Genomic DNA, 357 nt, shown 5'->3' on the forward strand with positions numbered 1-357 from the left:
AAGGGCCCCGGCATCCGAGTGCTGCCGCCGGGGGGGGAGGCGGGGGGTGTCAGGTGTCGCCCGGGGCCCCGCGGGGTCCCACCTGTCCCTCCCGGCGAGACCCCGGGCCGGTGCTGGCGGAGGCCCCGCTCACCCCCGCCGCAAACGGGCATCGCCGGGGGGGAGCCGCCGAGGCAGCGCCGAGCCCCCCTGGCCCCGCCGCCGCCCAGCCGCGCTTACCTGCATCGCGGGGCACCCGGCGGAGAGGAGCAGGAGGAGGCCGGGGAGGAGGCGCATCCTGCAGGCGCGGACCCCGCCGGTGCCGGTGCCGGAGCCGGAGCCGGAGCCGGAGCCGGAGCCGGAGCCGGAGCCGGAGCC

This window comes from Apteryx rowi, unplaced genomic scaffold (assembly GCF_003343035.1).
Source record: "Apteryx rowi isolate R43461 unplaced genomic scaffold, aptRow1 scaffold_782, whole genome shotgun sequence".
NCBI lineage: Eukaryota > Metazoa > Chordata > Aves > Apterygiformes > Apterygidae > Apteryx > Apteryx rowi.